The sequence below is a fragment of the Sturnira hondurensis genome, unplaced genomic scaffold, assembly GCF_014824575.4.
Source record: "Sturnira hondurensis isolate 20B ecotype Veracruz unplaced genomic scaffold, ASM1482457v3 Scaffold0006799, whole genome shotgun sequence".
In the NCBI taxonomy this organism is placed as follows: Eukaryota; Metazoa; Chordata; class Mammalia; order Chiroptera; family Phyllostomidae; genus Sturnira; species Sturnira hondurensis.
The window spans coordinates 2,058,389-2,075,466 of record NW_028079430.1 but is presented as its reverse complement, the minus strand read 5'-3'; the positions used below and the strand labels follow the sequence as shown (position 1 = coordinate 2,075,466).

Genomic DNA, 17,078 nt, shown 5'->3' with positions numbered 1-17,078 from the left:
TATGGAAATTTGTTAAAAATTGAATGAAATAAAAAATATATTTTACAAAAAGTGAAAATTTGCAGTTAAGTCACCAAATAATTATTCACTTTATACAAGATCTTTCTAATAATTCCAATGATCAATTGATTCAAAATTTAAAAATTTGCATATTTTAGGTATAGAGGGAATTGTTTAGTCTAAGAGACACTTTAGCAATTAAAATTTGGGGTGTGTATTTTTTCAAACTTACCTTCACATCTGTCAAAGAAAAATTACGGCTAGATTAAAGATTGTGGTTCAGATTTCTTGGAATTTTAAAAGACTAGACTAGTCTTTACCTTATTGATTTATTGCATTGTATAATACATACTAAAATGTTGTGCTTAATTTTTCTGAAGTAAAAGGTATAAAAAGGTTAAGGGATAGTTGCTAAAATTGTATATGCAAAAGTGACCAAAAAACCCCAGATTTTGGAGTTATTGAAACAAATGATAAATAGTGCAATTACTGACATTGTGTCTATTACCAGTGCCCACCGGTTGAGTTGTAAAGAGTCTTACTAAGATCTAGTACGTTGTTAATTCCCATTCAAGATTTTTCATGAAACGAAACCAATGTTTGCCAATTATTCAGTAGTTAAGGACAAAAATTGACAGTGTATTTGTGTTTTCTCCCTGGTACCAGTCTGCATGTAAACAAGAACGCAAGGCGTCAATGTGCAGGGAAGCTTCTTGGGTTCTAGCCGGAGAGGCTGAGTTGTGCGGTATGAGACACTGTTGAAAATGAACCTCGACAATTTAATCAGTAGTGATGATTCTATGCATTTTTTTTCTAGTAGGAATCTACAGGGTCATCTACTGTGTCTGTAACAACAGGAGCAAATATTCTAAGCTTTTTTCAGGGGGCTGGGTACTGGAAGTGAGAATTGCCCTTCAGTTGACGCAAGGCTTTGCTGATGGCAAGGCTAAGCTAACAAAAGAACTAGAGAAGCAGAGGCGTGCCCCCTCGTTCCCAGGTGGAAGCCGTTTCCAGCTGGCTTGACAGTGAGAAATGATCATTTCTGGTTGAGTTCTTGTCACGTAACTCCTGTACCATTACAATTGGAGTTTTGCCAACGTACATCCTTCCTCCATATTCCCCCCGTTTTCTGAAGTGGTATAAAGGCATTTGGGGATTTGCTCAGGAGCGAACATCCATATGACAGCACTGTTTCCCTCTCCATGCTCCCCCCCGCCAAACAGAATATCTGAGCCATCTAAATCAACATCGCCTGAGGTGTTTTAAAAAGTTCCGATCCCAGGATTTGAACTCCGGAATAACTGAATCAGGATTGGGGGATGGGTATTCCAAGGAATATTCATTTTAAAGAAAGATCTTCACAGGCTTAAAGAAGAATGATCAGACAAAAACAACGATTGTTCCCCACTCATATCCCTCAGGGAACTGAGGCCCCACTGCAAAGAGAAATCAGAGCCTGAGCCACAAACACTGTCTTGAAGGGTTGAGTCTGTGAACTTTGTACCTCTCAGCCTCACATGCTGTGAGAGTAATTTCCTTTCGGGAGCAATTACAGTCCAGGGTATTTTTAGTCGTTCATGGATGTGTTCAGACATATTAATTGAGCAGCTACAATGGAAAGAACCTGAATGGTGATGACTATAAAAAAAGAAAATAGAGGTGGCTTCTGAAAACTGAAAACCCAACAGAGAAGAAAAGAAAAACCACAGATAACAGTGATGTAAGTTAAAATGGTATAGAGTCAGCCCTGGCTGGTATAGTTCAGCTGATTGGAGTGTCGTCCCATAAATCAGGAGGTTGCAGGTTCAATTCCAAATTAGGGCACATACCCAGGTTGTGGGTTTGATCCCCAGTTGGGGTGTGTAGGACAAGGTAACCAATCAATGTTTCTCTCTCACACCCAAGTTTCTCTCTCTCTGTCTTTCTCCCTCCCCACCTCCCCTTCTCCCTTCCTCTCTCTCTCCCTTCCTCTCTCTAAAAGCAATGACAAATTGCCCTCAGGAGAGGATAAAGAATGACATAGGTTCAGAAAAAAGGCAAAAGCAATATGCAACAAGATAGACAAGGAAAAAATTAAAGTCATTGTGATTGAAGGATATCAAGAACCTCTTGTATGATGAACATGATATTAAATTTGCACCCTGAGTTAGGCAAGATTGTGAGGGGGCAATAACAGAAATATCTACAATGGGAAACAGAATGAAATATCTTTCCATATGAATTCACAAAGTACTCTTCTTCAGGCCATTTCTTTTCCTTCATTGCATTCTATCTTTATCTAGGTTTTTTTTTTTTCAAATATGTTCTTTATTTCTTTTTGCTGTAATGACAGTCTCCCTAAAATTCCTGGGGTGAGCTGTTGGTTTGGATAGTGTTAGGATTTTCTTACTTAAGTAAAGCTGTCACACATCAGACTCAGAAGTGGAAAAGTCTTTATAGATCTTAACATTGAAACTTTAAAGTATTAACAGGTTCTTTAAGGATCAAAAACCTTTTGAAGCCCCGTGGGTGAGCACCATTGAGGCTCCGACCGCTTCGGGGGGCAGAACGTTTGTCGGCGGGTTAGCATTATTGTCTCACCTGTGTGTCTAGATTTGTCTGTCACTCTCTCCTTTCTCCCTGGCAAGTAGAACTTAGATTTTCTACATGATTCCTAAATGCGTGGATTTTTAAAAAAAGATTTTATTTGACCCACAAGTATATGTGAATCAACTGTATGTTCCTAAAACTATATCACTGGAAACATCAATTAATTAGTGTCGTTGAATCCTTTAGATAAGCAATTTACATTCTCTGATCTATTTACATAAACTATGTTCAAAGAAAATGATGTAAATCTGAGTAGAACTGAAGCACAGTAATTAATTCTGTTGATGCTGGTGTGGAGAAGTGATTTGAATATTGAAAAAAGAAAACAGAATCTCAGATACACAAACAGAACAAATTTATAACATGGGAATTGCATTCAACAAGTAATAAGGCAGTAAACAGGTAGAGCCTTCAGTTCCTTAAATAAGTTAGTTTCTTATCTCATGCAAAAGGTTACAGAAGTAGCCAGTCTGCGGCGGGGGGGGGCGGGGGGGGGGCAGGGAGCGGGTGCATAGTCACTGGAAGGACCGGAAGTCTTCTCTCTTTCTATCTCTTGGTTCACCCTTGCTTCCACCCCCAAGGACACGAGGTGCTAGCTGGCTCTCCGACCACTACAAGGTACAGGAAGCCCAAGGGGGTCTTTCCTAGAAAAGAAAAATCCCTTTTAAAGAGCTCTTTCAAAATTTCAGTTCCACCTCATTACCCAACCGATGTGGAAGGATAGCTTGGAGAATTTTTCTTCATTTGCTTGTTTTTTTTAAAGCTCATTGCATTTCTGCATTTAAATAAAATCAGGAAAGTGAGATAAGAAAATGTATTAGATTTGCACCTAGTAAACTCCATTAAAAGATGATAAAGGGACTTAAAATTTTATTTAATCTACAAGATAGTTATTTTCCTTTGTTGAGCTATATATGTGGAAAGGATAGGCAAGACTTGTCTTTCTGATAAGACTAAAAAGCATAATTTCTCAGAAGTTCACCATGGCCAACGCAGGGCTAGTTCAGCTGTGATAGATCTAAAAACGCATTTACTGCTTATGCTTCAAATTCAATTTAAAATAACTTTGTTCTTGATATTTTATCAACGTATTTTGGTTGCTTATTTCTAGTACAAGTGGGTCATATTTAAAAAGTAAAGCTTCACTTTAAACACCCACAGTATGTATCTATCTATTTCTACCCAGGAAATGACTAGATAGGTTATATATTTCACTAAAAATGGCAAGAAATAAGATTACACCATAGAAAGAAAAACCCACAGGTCAACTTTGAACCAAAATATTTTATGATGAAAGAAGACTTCTAGCTTCCATATGCAATGCAGAATAACAGAGCTGCAATGAATTAATGCAAAAGTTATCTAGGATAGAGGCTAGCAAAAGCAGGGTAGGAAAACTGGCAGTTCATTTTTCGACAATCACTTTGCAATAACATGTTCCTTGTGGCCCCAATCACAGACTCTGTCCACATAACAATACCATCATATATACGATCCACAAATGGCTAGCCTCAAATCACGTACAAACTCAAAAGATATTAGGACGACCCATTGACTAACAATAGTTGCTTCTCTAAGTGCCTGATGAGACATCGTATTTAAGCAATGAATATGTACATAGGAGTTTTTCTGGCACAGGGAGGTCTCTGCCTGTGGTGTCACTGAGAATACTTTGAGTCATGCGATAGTAGTAATAACACAGAGTTATGCCAGAAATGGACACGGTGCTTTGAGAAAGACCATGGGTCTTGTAATACGAATACTATGGTTTAATATCACAATTTAACTACTTAGTTAAAGGAGCGCCGTGTTTGCCTGTCAACCGTGGTTGTCAGGGACTAGTCTTCTTACGTGTTAGTTCCCAAGATCTGAGTGGTACTTAACGTGAATTCCAGTTTAGGGACTGTTCCAGAGACTCAAACCTGGCCAGGTGGAATGCTTCACTCCACAGGTAATAGAGTTCAGAGCAGTGATGGGCATGTGCCCAAAGTGAGCCAACCTGGGTCCTTCCAGGGAGACCACCATGGCTTCCAAAGAGAGGGTTTTCCTCTTACGGCAAAACAGTGGTAAAGAATAACATTATTAATTGTTCCTAAAAGGCTTCAAAGCTCCTCGCTTGGCAGGTAACAAGCACATAGTCAAATTTTGATTGTTTTAATTTTATACTTGGAAAAGAATGTAGGTCAAGTAGATAAGATTAGTAGAAAGAACACAAGATCTGAACTTGGAAATCCCACCCCTTGGTATATATAGACATTTACATAAATTGCTCAACATCTGTGAATCTTTTTTTATCATCTGAAGGATAGGTTTAATACTTTTTTTTTTTACCTTCTGGTTAGTATCTATGCTCAGAACTGGCTTCATGATTTGTGGTGCCCACTGTTAGAACATAATTAGAAACCTGGGCACGCTCGGGGCAGTGAGTGCCCCTGGGAGGGTGGAGCCTGGGACAGCCCACCAGGCGCCATTCCTGCAGTGCAGTGGCCCCTGTGTGTGATGGTTAATATGGTCACAGCCACTTACCTGTGCCTCATCTGAAGGGCTGTATCAGTGTGTCCTTCCCTGGACACTGGGCTGGCCCTGGGACCGTCACTGACTGACAGCATGTGAGAGAGAGATGCTGGGTGTCACACTTCTGCTGTTCTTGAAGCTGTGGGTGAAGTTGGGCTGTTTGGAGCCCAGTGAGGCCACTAAGTGAATGCAGCCCAGTGAATGATCCCAGCCAGGCGCTGCCCGTATTCCGGACCCACAGCATAATGAGGAAGTGAAGGAATTATTGTCTTAAGCCATTATGTCATGGAGAAGTTCGTTATAGAGCAATACATAATGAAGCAGATAGTATTTGGCTATTCTCATCCATACAATTTATCATTCATGTTAATAAAGTTAGGTGGTATTACCTTACTATTGTTCTCTCTGGTTTGAATCAGTCAATCTGCATGTCATAGCATTTGCTCGAGATGTACGTTGGACCTCTAAAATTAAAAGTTGATTTTGCAGGATGACAGTGCTTCATAAAGTCACTGATGCTTAATAGGGTTATATAATGTGGTAGCCAAAATAATGGCTCTCATAAATGCGATGTCCTAGTTCCTAGAACCTGGAAATGTGCTACTTTATATGGTGCATCTTCTAGGGCTGTTATATAACAAATCACCACAAACCTGGTATTTAGAACAGTGGGAACTTCCTGTCCCGAAGTCCTGGAGGCTGGGAGTCTGAAATCACGGGGTTACTGGGGTACCGCGTGCCGAAGGACCTCGGCAAGAGTCTCCCCTTACCTCCTCCAGATCCTCAGGGTTCCCTGTGCTTCTTGGCTCCAGCCTATGTGGCTCCAGTCTCCACCTCTCTCTGCGCATGGGCTTTTCCTGCGTCTTCCCCCTTTTCTTCTCTCTGTAGGACTTGTCACGGAGCCAGGTCTTATTCTAATCCAAAATGGTCCCATCTCAAGATCCTTAACTTAGTTATAGCTGCAAAGGCCTCTTTTCCAGATTAAGTCACATTCACAGGTTCCTGTTTGGGTGGGCTACCATTCACCCCTGCAGGTGGCAGGGGTGAGAAATTAAGGTTTTTATGGGCTTAATCAGCCGACCTTACCGTAAGAATATCCTGAATTATCTAGGTAGCCCCATGTAATCATGATTAAACACATGAGGAGCTTATTCTGGAGAAACGCAGTCCTGAAATCCATCACTCCCCCATCCCTTAAAATCTCAATGTCTAAGGAGCTCCCTGCATTTCCAAAATAAGATGCAGAGATTAATAGAGAGTGGGCACTGGGTATGCAGAAATGGCACATGATTTCCAAGTTCCCTCTACTGGCCAGAGTTTAGACTCAAGTCCATCCTTAACTGCTAGAGGGGCTTGGGAATATAGTCTTCCCTTTGTCTTTGAACCTCACTGAAGATTGCGTATCAGGGAAGTGGAGAATGCTAATGAGGCCATGCAATCTCTATGCCACTAAACAAAATGGAAAACAATGTGTAAAGTGTCACAAATATATTAAAATTGGGAAATACTGTGACTCATAAACAAAGTAAATAAGAACCAATAAGAATAATGAAATAAGAAAATTCCAATACCCAGCACAACAGACACAAATGACTCCAATAACACATACAAACAAAACAAAATTACCTCCAAAATATTGGAATCAAGGGCAGGAAACCCCTAAGTGAAAGATAAATGCAGGGAAACAGTTTCCTCTGAATAATAGGATGTTGCTAACCCTGGCTGGCATAGATCAGTGGATTGAGCGCGGGCCTGCACACCAAAGGATCGCAGTTCAATTCCCAGTCAGGACACATGCCTGGGTTGCAGGCCAGTTCCCAGCAGGGGACGCATGAGAGGCAACCATACACTGATATTTCTCTCCCTCTCTCCTTCCCTTCCCCTCTGAAGATGAATAAATAAAATCTTTAAAAAAAATGATTGACTCTAGCACTTGAAACTAAGAACTTAAAAAAAAAGGATGTTGCTGTCTTCCATCAATAAAAAGAAATGCTCAGCTGTAGGTTAATCACTGGAGAATGGGAATTAGAAATCAAAGGGTAATTGGTCCCATGAACGACAGAGGCTCTGGCTGGAATTCCTCCTAGTCAGATCAAAAGAAAGAGGAATTATCCCCCCGCCCCAAACAATCTGCACTCATCTATGATGTTCCATTCGTGGAGTAAACAGCTTCTGACTGTCTGGGAATGACTACAATAAATTACAGAAAAAAAAACATTTTTCCAGGCAAAGCTCTCTGCGTGCAGGCAGCTCTGGTCCCAGACTTGGCCATGACAATGAGAAAATTAAGTAACCCCATCACCGTTTGCCATCTGCATGGGGAAGGCGGGAGAGCAGGGCGAGTGTGGTGTCTATAGAAACAGTGCATCGTTCCTGGCAGCAGGCGGCAGAAAGGCAGCCTTGGAAGCCCAAAGAGACAATTACAGTAACAATGATTGCTATATTCAGGAAGTTAAACAAATGCCCACAGTGAAACTCTCATCAGAAGTAATAGAGACAGTGTTCGGAAGGGCAACCGCCTGTCATTCCAAGAGGGGAGACGGGTCATCCCTGGGGGCACATGGAGTGCCCTGTCTAGGAGAGCTACAGGAAATTCAAGCTCCATTAAACAAGTTAGTATTTTTCACACACAGAAAATGATGATGTACTTTCTCCCCCCAAAATATTTCAAATGTATTTCCTATAGTGTGCATAGTAATGAGGTGGTTTACTGGGTGTTTTATGACGTGGTTGCTACTTCATCTCTCCATCTCCGACACGCTCCACACCCGACACCAGTCTTCAGCCACATGGAACATTCTCCCCGGGCCAATGGTGGGAGGTTTGGGCCTTGGGGCCTTTGTGTGTGCTGTGTCTCCCTGCCTGCATCCTCCTCAGTCCCCTTTTCTCCTAGTCACGATGGCAGATGTGCGGGTGTACGTGGCGGGGGGGGGGGGCGGCGGGGGTAGTCCCGGTCTCTCTGACTTGCCTTGTTCTCACAGCCTTCAGGCTGCCGGCTCATACCTGGTCCTGCGTGTACACAGGCCAATCAGGAAAGGGAGACAGCCCCTCCTGTTTCCCCTTCCTTGGACCTAAAAGACCTGAACTCTGTACTTCCTTCTGATGGATGTAAAGACTCAGTCCACCATCTTCTCCACTGGTGCCTTCTCCATCAATAAACCATCCTTTATTCCAAACTCTGACATTGTGAGTTCTGAGTTTTTGAAGCCTCGGGCACGAGGACCTTGGACCAGTAACACTAGGAAGGAGACTGTGGCTGGAGAATTAAGCCGACGGAGAAACAAGCCCGTGGTTTGTTTCAGATACCAACTCTCCATCACTGACCCCAGGGCTGAGAGGCAGTGTGCTCAGTGGGATCCCTCCTCGTCTATCGCATCTTAGCTTTTTATCATTTCCTTCAAAAAGTCTTTCTATTCTCCCCTCCCAGATATTATGATTGGCTGTCCCATATACCACCCTTGCCACACGTATTGAGTCTCTCGTCACTTCCCCCCGTGAGGTGACTGTGCGTTTGCATCACAACATCATAAGCTACCGAAGGGCAAGGACTTCTGAAGCAAGTACACTACCTGGCCCATAGTAGGTGCTCAGTAAATATTCATTAAATAAAGTAGCAAATGCTCACAGGGACATAATTATAAAATAATATTTGTGGAATAAGAAAAATGTTCACATAGAAAAGGGTTTACAAACAGTAAGTCCTGGGGTCATAGCATTTGCAGAGTAAGAACAGCGATCACATGTAAATTAGTCACATGGCACAGGGAGGGGCGCATGGTCAGCGCCGGAGTCCACACAGCTTTCAGAGGGTTTTTACCCTGTGCAAAGGCGCTCTTCCAAGGGCTTTGACCTTTGACCGGGAAATGCCCCCTGTTCTCTTCCATCCAGACAACAGAGGATCTCTTTTCATAAACTGTAAGGTGTGGCGTCAGACTCCCTGTTTTCAGCAAGTGTTTAAAATGATGCCTGCACTATTAAACTTGTCTTTACCATACTGATTGTTATTATTCAGAGACGTCGGAAGGCTAGAGCTTACATTGAGCCTAAATTTCCCTAAGAATCCCGCTATGGTAACACCTAGTTGTAGTATTGATCCGTTTACAGAGACACCAAAACCCCACATCTTCCCAATGAAATCTGGAAGTGACTCAGATGGGCAGGTAACTAGGAACCTGAAGGCCATTCAGAGGCTCTAAGAGTCGCCAGTCTCTTGGCAACTTGGCATGGCCGTCAGCTTCGACTGCCACAGCCAAGTCACACATAATGTGACCTCCTTGGCCAGTGTCTGTGGCACTTCCATACTGTAGTTGGGCCAGAAGAGTTATTAAATATGGCAACACATCAGGCCCAAATTGTGGCAGAATGGTGATAATCATCATGCCATTGCCTGTGATCCAAAATGGATAAATTACAGTTCTCTGAATCTGATCAAGAGAAAGTAGGAGGATATATTTAGCAACATGGGAATATCAAGATACATGTCAGATTGACATGTACCTGTGCAGTTACATCCCTGAAGGCTATAGCCCATGGAAACCAGGGGAGGTCGTTAAGTCTCTTGGGAAGAGGCTGGCGAAGCAATTAGATAATTGTAGAGCGAAGAGCACAGATGAGGAAACACAGCTGCTAGAAATCTCCAGAAAATTCACCATTATGTGTTTCAAGACCATGAATAATAAAATGTCTGCTTGAGAAGGTCTTATGATTAATTCCAAGGGCAAGGACCCCGACAGAGCAAGGGGTTTGTAAGAAAAATCACAGCATTTCCAAGAAACCAGAGACTTCATTTGGAAACTACTGTTTGGTTTCCGTTTCTGATACCCAGAGCATCTCTCTCAGGATCACACGATGATACACAGGAGTGAAAACAAGACTGAGCTCAAGAATGAGTCACAATGATCTTCAAAGAAATAAAGCAGCCAAATGTATAAAATCTACTGTATAACTAATGTATATGTTCTACTAAATATGTAATATAGGTAAGAATATAACCTATACATAGTAATATAAATATTTATAAACAAATGTATATCTTTTAAGAAAATGGAGTCTGCGTACAGATGTTTAGATCACACGTAAGACAACCTAAAATAAGGTAACAGGTTAAAATCTCATGAAGTTGTGATTCTTTCTTAAGGAATCTCCGAATTCCTTGTGTGGTGAGAGTATTGTGGTCATGTGTATATATATCTATCATGGACGTTATCAGTAGAGAAATATACTGTTTATAAGTACTTACTTTCGTTTCATGAAAGCCCTATGAGGTAGGTGCAATAATTATCCACCTTTTACCAGTTAGGACACAGAGGCACAGAGCAGCTGAGTTGCGATGCCAAGGTTACATCGGCCGTGAGTTGTAAAGTCGGTGTTTCAGACCAGGCAGACCGACCCAGGGACCTAGAGCTCTTGGCCCCCAGGCTGGGAATCGCACCCCCACCCCCGCCGCCCCCCACCGAACAGACACACTCGTGAGTGTGTACCGTAGGAAAGAATCCCAGCCACGCATGCGGGAGACGAACCTCTCTCCAGGCTGACGCAGGGCTCAGCACGGGTGGTGGTTGCACTGAGGCTGGGTCAGGGGACGATACCTTCCCTTCCCTTCAGTTCTGTAAACCCACCCGAGATGCGGAAGGGCACTTTGCCATATAAATAAATGCAGGTTTGAATCAGGAGTCCAGCATACCTTTCCAAGCCAGTTTCCAACCCATAGTGTCTTCTGTTTTGAGATTTGGGAGAAGCCACTGCTGCTGGGTTATGCAATGCAAGAGCGGTGTCATTTTGGACTCCCAGAGTATTGAACACGCGACGGTCCCTCACCCACGGAGCCATCCGGTCAGCATCCCTCGCGCACACACGGGAGGGCCAGGCACACTGCGCGGCACTGAGATCAGGGTAAAAGTGCGGTTCTTCGCTGAGTCATTCTGGGCACTGCATAAATGTTTGATGAATGCTGAGTATGTGGATATATCGAGGGCACTAAATGTTAAAGTTGCTGTGGGTGGAAAAATCACTCTCTCTCTCTCTGAGGCTTTTTTTCTTCATGGGTAAAGTGAGAAGACAGGAGAAAGAACTTTAATAGATCCCTTTCATGAGTTTGTATTTTGATCCCGCGGTGACCGATGACGTCCTAAAAAGTCTTAAGCATTGGAGGTGTCAGGCAGAGTGGTATCAGATTGAGATGGTTTTTGACAGGGGTCTGCAACGTGAACCAGAGAGGGAGGGAGAGTCAGGGGTGCTCAGAGAGAAACAGGCTCAACTGCATCGGTGTCTGTGGACACTAAAAGCCGTTGAAAGAGCGGCCAAGGGAGCCATCGCGTCCAAGCATGTGGTGCGAATCCCTGAGAGGGAAATACCGATTTCACCGAGTTAAATGTGTCTGACTATCCGTAAGGAGAATTGTAAGATGTATCTGCAAACAGCGTTGTCATCTGCAGCTCTGCCGCGGCACTGTTTAAACGATTCTGTTTGATTATTTATGGTCGCGTTGACTTGTCCTGACTGCCATATGGGATGGCCAACTTTTTAAGTTCAGAAGCAAGAGCTTAAAACAGAAAAGAGGAAAAAAGAGGCAGAGACCGTGAAGCAGGTGGTGCGGAGAGTGAAGTGGAGGAATAAAATTCTAATTTATACACATCGTTGTATATTTTACATTAAAGTGCTATTACATTTTAAAGTTTCCATTAAATTCTGACTTTGTGGTAGGAGATGAACTTTGCGGTAAGGAGATGAACTATGATATAAATTTGTGGTAGGAGATGAACTATGATATAAATCTGTGCGTCTGAAAGCACTATATAACAGATTAGTTAAATGAATGTTTGTCTTCTGAGTCTGTCCTCGATTGCTCTCTCGTTATTTGGCTTGGATTTAGAGAGAGAGAAAAAAATAAAAAAGATACGGAACAATCCAGAGAAAAGGACCTCGATAAATGAAAATGTTTCCCCTGCGTAAATTACGACTCCACTAGAAATTTTATGAACCAAGTGAAATGGATATAAGATCATTTGAAACACGGTTACCATTTAACCTGGGAAAGGATTCAAGTAACTTGCAGGTTTTTCTAAGGAAACGAACACTGTTACGTGGGTGCTAATGTCCAGTCCCCAGTGATCATGTCCAGTCCCCTGTGGCTTTGAAATTCGGAAGAACACCCAATTAGCCTCGTAACAGACTGTCCGGTCAGCCTCAAAACTCAAGCTCCAGCGTTCCCTTCGGCAGCACATGGACTAAACTTGGGATGACACAGAGAAAGATTAGCCTGTCCCCTGTGCAAGGATGACGCACAAATATGTGACACATCCCCGAGTTTTAGCATCAGGTAAAGAGACTTCACATCAAAACAAGCCTTCCTGTGGCAGCAGGGCCCAACGTCAGCTACTTTAGAACCCTGACCTTCAGCCTGGCCTGTGGCTCGGCTGGCTGGAGCGTTGTCCTATACACCAAAAGGTCGCAGGTTTGATCCCCCGTCAGGGCACATGCCTTGGTTGCAGGTTCAGTCCCTGCTGGGGTGTGTGCAGGAGGCCATCTACTGATGTATCTCTCTCCCTTCCTTTCTTTTTAAATCAAGAAACATATCCTTGGGTGAGGATTAAAAAAAGAAAAACAAACCTTGATCTTTTCCATTTGACAGAAGACTGCTTTTCTTCACTGTTGTCTGTACAAATAAGTCTGCATTTGCATTATGAGGAAGTCCATGCTCAAGAGTTAGTTTACGGGGACAGTGATCAGGGGTTAAAGGATCCTGAGTGGGACGTACAGATGGGAAGAGGGAGACAAAGGGTCAGCTGGTGGTGCGTGTTCTGAGTCGCCACAGCCCCTCCGACGGCGCCTTCCCACGTGGCAGTGCTTGGGGACCGCATCCTCGGGCTCCCGGGCAGGTGTGCACTGCACTCCTCCGACCCGATGCTCTCACGGGAGGCCCGGGAGCAGAAATGGGAAATATAAGGCTTTGGCATTGATGGTGATGGGCACACACACTGAAATGTTAGATCTCCATCCGCTGTGACCGTCATCATCTTTGTAAAAGACAGGGGACAATGTGGCCTGTGTGTGGCAGCTGCCATATTTGGGGACAGAAGGAAGCTCCTTGACTCAGTCCTCAGCAGAAGCCCCCTGAGCCCTTGACTCGCCAGTCTTGAGGAGGCAGAAGTCTCCGCTCTCCCACTGGGCCTTGTAAATGGGACTCTGGAGTAATTTCTGGAAAGTCAGCCCAGAAGGCCTCTTGCTGTCCCCCAGCTGATTTTGTCAGAAACAAACTCCCTGTGTGTAAACATTCTTTATTAAGATGGATAGCACAGATCCCGTTCCCCGCGGCCGATTTTCACCAGATCTGTCAATGGCCCGATGCCTGCTGTGGCCCAACTGTTTCTTGCTGTCTCGTTTTTCAGTCTTCTTGACCTCCCTTACTTCGCTCCTCTGATGGGGTTTTCTGGAGTGGATGGACAAACAGAGCTGAGATATGGATGTGTACTCAAGCACCAGCCTCACAGTTGCAGTAAAACGCCTTAGAATTACGGTGTGCTTGCATTAGGTTATATACGGCAGAAACAGTTGGAGAGTACAGGGCCCAGCTGAAGGAAGTCACGCCTGCTTCAGTGGGACCGGCAGGGTAATGATAGGGGTGTAATAAGGTACAGTATTAATTCGAACATTTCACCGAAAATGCCTCATGGTGTGCTTGAGTGTGATTGTGTTATGTTACAGAACAACATGCTGATGATTCCGTAGCAAAATATTTTGTAATAAAACAGGGGTAGTATTCGTGCCAGACCCCGCGTTGACACGTATTGCTCACCCTTCCATTTCAACACCTTTGTAAGGAGTCGTTAGGTAAGCCACTGGGCAAGGTCCTTTATTTAAAACTAAAAGAAATAAAACTTATTTTACAGGCATTCTGCTGATAGATCCGAGGGCTTGTTCACATAAGGAGGAGGCACACTTCCAGAGAATTCCCTGTGTGGGAAATTAATAGCTGAACAGGCAGCACTGAGCTAGAAATCAGGGTAGCTTGCAAAAAGCAAAACAAAATAAAACAGAGTGAAGCACATGTCTTCATGAGGAGTTAAACCAGCCTGGCATCATTCAGTTTATACTTATGTCAGCCCCTGTGTGAGGATGACAGGAAGAGCCCAGTAACAGTGAACTAAAAATACAATCTAAATGCACCACTGTGATTAGAGTCTGAAATGTTTGACATTTTAACGAAGGGCATTGCATCAGAAGTACGGAGACTGAATGTCGCGTTATTGCATTGACATGAGGGTTAAGAGCGCTCCTGGAAAACCACTTACCTGGGTCCACGGGTCCCTGTCCCGCTTTGCAACTGCCCCATGGTCACATACACTGGCTCTGGTTCCTGAAACGCAGCTGCGTCCTTCACTCTGCCAACATACCTTTTATGAAACCGACTAGTTCCTTGGCCCATTTTGCCAACCAAAACACTGATTTTTTTTCCCCCTATGCATTTCTCTAAACTGTAAGGAATACAAAGATTATTAAGGAGTGATTAGATACAGTCAAAAATTTAAAAAAGAAGTCAAGCTGAGTAAAGACCAAAGAGATTATCACACTGCCTTTCTCAATGTGTTCACCATTATACCAAGAAAAAGGTAATTTAGAACCTTGAAAGCACTTCAGGATAAAACAGCAGAGGAAATGGGAGCAAGAGTTGTGGACGTTGATCCTCTAAGGAGAGTCGCTCATGACTCAGCCAAGTTTCAAACTTGGAAAAGGATAAAACTTCCGTGCTGAGCGTCCACCTTCATCAGAGCTGGGAATAATGGGTTGAGTTTTAACTGAACACACGTACGTGTCAGAGAGAGGGAGACGCTCGGCCCGCATCATTAGGGGGACTGCACAGGTAGGTATGCAGTCTCTGAGGAAGGATCTTACAAATGCGGTGAGCTCACAGAACCCCATCCGGAAGCAGCGGCCGGATGGGCCCCTCCCTTCAGGGAGAACCTGAGCAACCGCAGGTGGCAGGCAGGCTTCGCACAACATTCCGTAAAGCACTTTATGGATCGCCGAACTTCAGGGGTGACTTTGCTTCGTCTCAGGAATTCCATTATTTGTTTCATTTCAAGGCAGCTGAAGTTGTTGCAAGAGGATGCGTGAAATGATACTTCAAGAGGGGATCATGCGTTTTTTTCTAAGGACTTATGAATTCATTCAGATTCATCCCCAAATGTGTCTGGGAACAGTCACATGCATTTACACGCATTTTGCCACCTGCAGGAATTTGCAGACTCCTGGACGCAGAGTCCAAGTCTTGATCTCCTTTGGTACCTCCCCTGGTACCGAGCTCATGACTGCATCCACTCACAAAGTACTAGTACTGATTACTAGTTGACAATAACTCATGCAGGGCATAAAAAAGGAAAGCAGTTTTCAGGACGTTTAATCTGTCCTTTTGCCTCGTTCTCAAGTGGGTACTAAGAAAAGAAGAGCAACCATTCCTTCTGACCTCCGTGTAAAAGTCATTCTTCTGGGGAAGAGATCGCTGGTATCCACCCACTGCCCCTCCCCTCCCCACCACTTGCCCAGCAATGGGAGGTGGTCTTGTTTACTTTTATCAGCTTCACCCCAGCGTGCCAATTACATTTAGTTCTGTGTTTATTTCATTCGTATCTCCTTTACTAGAATATAGACTCCCGCATGAAGAGGAATCTATGGCTTTTCTTGCTATTTTGCTACAACAGAGTTTGACAAGCAATATAATCTTTGTAGCTATCGCAGACATAGGGGACCCAGGTTGGGAGGGGGTGGGGGGGACCTTCAAAGCGTATTATTTATGTAATAACAGTTTACTTAAGCTTATGTTTAATTATAATTGTGCAGAATATTATATCAGTTTCTGGGGTACACCTCAGTGCTTCAGCATTGATATGACTCACAAAGGGACTCCCATAAGTCTCTCTCTCCTGCCACCATCCATGTTTGTTACCTGCACTGTGTTGTACATCACATCCCCGTAAGTCATTGTACAACAAGGCGTTTTTATGGATCAAATCTGTCACCTGGAGCCTATTCCTCCCTTCCCCACCTTTGGTCAGAGGTCTCCTCCCCCACTTTGACCAAAGCACGCATTTATAAGACGGTTAGTCGGCCCAGTTTGGTGGTGAAGTTTTCAGAGAGGTTTTGCGATTTATTTGTGTGTCAAAAGGTCAGAGCCATAACATAAAGTAAACAGAGCTTACGGAACATAGTTACGATCCAGACGGTGTTGAATATTGATCCTGCCGGAAGGTCTCCCGAGAGCTGATTTAGTTCCTAGTTTATGTGGTTCTGTGGTAGCATTACCGAGACCACGGGACAGAGAACAGCACGTTGTAACTGGCACTCCAAAATCAAGGCGGCCGTGGTTATGTTTGCTTGGGAGACTCAAACTTATTTGCATGGAGACCTCTCCAAGCCCTTAAAATATTACTATCATTGTGATTTTCCTACAAGGGAAATCCGTATGCAGCATTGCCAAACCTCCTTGAACAGTGAAGATTTGAACTTTTATTTCACGTTATTTTGGAAACAGCTAATCACGTCCCCAGGGACTAGCAATTCAGCAACTTACTGGGTTCTAAACCCAAGGTTTATGTCAACACAGCCAAAAATCAGAGCCTTCCCACACTGCCCGTCAGTGTGTGCTAATAAAGGATAAAGAGGAAACTGAGGCAGCAGGCGTGGACTCTGATGCCACGTTCCAATTATTATATTCATCCTTTTATTACAAATCACATCAGCATCAATATGCTGTATGTTCAGAGTTCTTTCCCCCATCTGCAAAGACTGATGTTCAGCAGAAAGGACAGGAAAGCATGGGCGGGAACAGCCTGGTAGAGATCTCAGTGAGGGGCCAATTCTCACTCCTCCAGAGAGAACCAAGAAGTGACCGAATTTGAGTCCTCACGTTATGTCAAAGTTCAGAAGAGGAAGCTTGAACGTCGGTGCACTCTGCAAAAGCCTCCGAGTGTCTACAGCTC

The 17,078-nt window shown here is 43.7% G+C and overlaps 1 non-coding gene across 1 annotated transcript; it reads left to right on the top strand.

The window, feature by feature from the left end:
• Nucleotides 1–12,307: 12,307 nt before the first annotated feature.
• On the top strand, nt 12,308–12,413 carry LOC118990077 (U6 spliceosomal RNA). Its single transcript, XR_005067167.1, has one exon. It is a non-coding gene; the product is annotated as a U6 spliceosomal RNA (small nuclear RNA).
• Nucleotides 12,414–17,078: the final 4,665 nt, after the last annotated feature.